Source organism: Epinephelus moara, chromosome 4 (assembly GCF_006386435.1).
Source record: "Epinephelus moara isolate mb chromosome 4, YSFRI_EMoa_1.0, whole genome shotgun sequence".
NCBI lineage: Eukaryota > Metazoa > Chordata > Actinopteri > Perciformes > Serranidae > Epinephelus > Epinephelus moara.
In genome coordinates, this window is record NC_065509.1 from 45390231 (window position 1) to 45393180 (window position 2950).

At 42.9% G+C, this 2950-nt stretch overlaps 1 protein-coding gene across 2 annotated transcripts in view; it reads right to left on the reverse strand.

The window, feature by feature from the left end:
* The window catches only part of lman2 (lectin, mannose-binding 2), a 16985-nt gene that overhangs the window by 7926 nt on the left and 6109 nt on the right, over positions 1–2950 (reverse strand). The gene's annotated exons all lie outside the window — the stretch shown is intronic.

Sequence of the window (2950 nt, forward strand, 5' to 3'; positions counted from 1 at the left end):
ATTGGACTTCTGGTTCAAAGCCCGGGGCGGAAACTGTGGGGCATGCTCAGAGCGCCTCGGCCAGTTTGGGTCTGATTGACTGTATACATGCAGGAGTCACATGATCTGGGTGTGTTAGTCCCACTGTGACACATTCACTGCAGGACCATTTCACTCACACTGACATGTTTACAGGGATTTATATAAATCTGTTTTCTCTGTCGCCATGGAAACGCACTGAGTGACCAGTGGAGACTGGCTCCATGTGCAGGGTTTCACACCTCAGTGTGAAAAACAGAGGACTGGTGGGAACTGAGGAGTCTGGGTGATGGAGTTCCTTCTTGGACAAAAGGAAGGTAGTCAGTGTTTACATTTCACAGTAAGAGTCCGGTTTGAATCACACAAATGACCAAATTAATCTGTGGAGTTCCAGCAGTCTGAACAGCTGTAGGTTTGACATCTGACCAATAAACTGATCAGGACTGATTAAAACAATTCATTTTTTGTCAGCTGAAGAAATTAAGAGACATTGAACGCACCATGAATGTGAAGGAGAATTAAAAGTCATCACACAAACAAAATTTGGTCAGTTTTACTTCTGTCTTAGAAGAAATCAGAGACAAATCTGTGGAGACAAAGTGTCTCATTTTAAAGTTTACAGGACGGAGACTCTTTACAGGACATGATGTCATGGACTCATCACACCACAGTCAGCTGATTGAAGTGTTTCCCTCTGGAAGGTGTTTCAGGGACATTAACTCACAGACTGAAGGACTGAAACAGTTTTAATGTCACTGCTCTCAGTATAAAGACCTGAAACACACTGAACTCTTGTGCAGTATGAGAGAGAATCACCATCAGTGTGATGTGTGTGTTATAGTGTGAGGGCAGATGCATAATATTTAGTTTCAGTAGCTGTGCGATGACAGTAAAGGTCTGTTCGTCTATCAGTCTGTTGTTTGTCTCAGATTTCAGGCGACTTCATACGAGGAAATACACACATCTTGTAAAACACGTAGAACCTGATGGTTACTCAACATTTCCTGTGCAAACATGTCGTCCACCAACAAGCTTTTGGCTAAAATGTAGATCTTTAAAACTGAGATCAGTCAGACAGAGTCAGGTAAACACCTCTGTCACGTACAAATACCCAAACTGCAAAAAGCTTAAATACTCTGAGAAGAGCTGAAGCTGCGAGGGGACGATGTTTGTTTATTGATACGTATTAAAGTTTATCCATTAAGTTAAAATGTTATCAGTGTCACATGTTTGTATTTAACTACCTGTTTTAAATCTGTCTGTAGATAAAATGACTGTAAGTACGACTGATGAATAACTTCACACGAATGATCAGATTTACACGACTTTGTGTCAGATCCAGTTTTGTATTTTATGTTATTCCCTCATCAGTGAGGCCGTGCTGTCAGCTGCAGAATGAACTCAGTAAAGTAACTGATATGTTTCCTATATCTGTGTGTTTCTGTCCACGCCCTGAACAAACACGTCCTGTCCCGAGGGCGTGCTGACGGAGCTGTGTGCAGTTTCTCACTGTAAAGATTCTCTGACTGAAATAAAGTTCCTGCAGCGTTGAGTTTACACATCGACCTCCTAAACTCTAACGGTTTCAGACACCTGCAGTGAACACTTGATCAGGTTTGGTGATAAACTTTGTTCACAAACTGAAACTCCACAGCTGCTTCAGTTTCATCTTCACAGAGTTTTAAACATCTTCCCACAAAGAAAAAAAAACAGACATCGTCACTGATTCTGTTTTAATCTCATTTCCTGTCAGAGTGTTTGACAGCGGAGCCTCAGAGGTGACAGACTGGCTCATGTTTCTGTAACATCAGAGTTTGTTGCTTTTCTTTGTTGTACATGATCATAAACTGAACATCTGTGGATGTTTGGACTGTTGGTCAAATAAAACATTTGAGGACGTCACCCTGAGCGCTGTCACATCTCACAGAGCGTGCTTCACTGTTATCTGACCTTTTATTGACAAAACAATTAACTGAGAAACGGTTGGTTGCCGCCCTCGAACGGGACGATCTAATATTACGCTCCCATCTTCTGACTCCCTACGCTCCAGGCCCTGACCTGAGATCCTCCAGCCGACCCTCAGTAGCCGTTCCAAGGTCAAGGCTGGTAACTTAAGGTCACGGCACCTTTGTCATCGAGGCCCTGAAATTCTCTGCCTGAGGAGATCAGGCTCGTTGGCACATTAATGTTTCTAAATCACTGCTTAAAACAGATTTTTATTTTAACTTTTATCTTTTATTTCCTGTTGTTCTGTGTTGCCTCTGAACACACTGATTCAGGTTAGTTAGTAAACTTAAAGTCACTGCACTGGCTGCCTATCAATATTAGAACTGATTTTCAGATTCATGTATTAGATTTTAAATCAGTGAACAGCCTGGCACCAGCCCAACTTTCAGACATGCTTCTTCTTGATTTTAATTATTGCACCTGATGCCTCAGCATCTAAAGTGGCCAGCTGCTTAGGGTCCCTCAGCGCAAATGTGACCCCAAGTTGAGAAACCTTGGGGTCACATTTGATCAGGCCATGCTCTTCAACTCGATGACCACATCAAAACTGTCACTCGCTCCTGCTTTTTCCACCTCAAAAACATTTCCAAACTCAGATCCATGTTAACTTATTCCGAGCTAGAAATGATCATCCATGCTTTTATTTCCTCACGTCTGGATTACTGTAATTCTCTTTTCACCTGTCTAAATAAAACTTCATTAGACCGCCTCCAGCTGGTCCAGAACGCCGCCCAAGGCTTCTGTCCAGATCTCATCATATCTTAGAGAGCTCATAGTGCCATATTATCCCACCAGAACACTGCGCTCTGAGAACGCAGGGTTACTCGTGGTCCCTAAAGTCTCCAAAAGTAGATCAGGAGCCAGAGCCTTCAGCTATCAGGCTCCTCTCCTGTGGAATCATCTTCCTGTTACGGTCCGGGAGGCA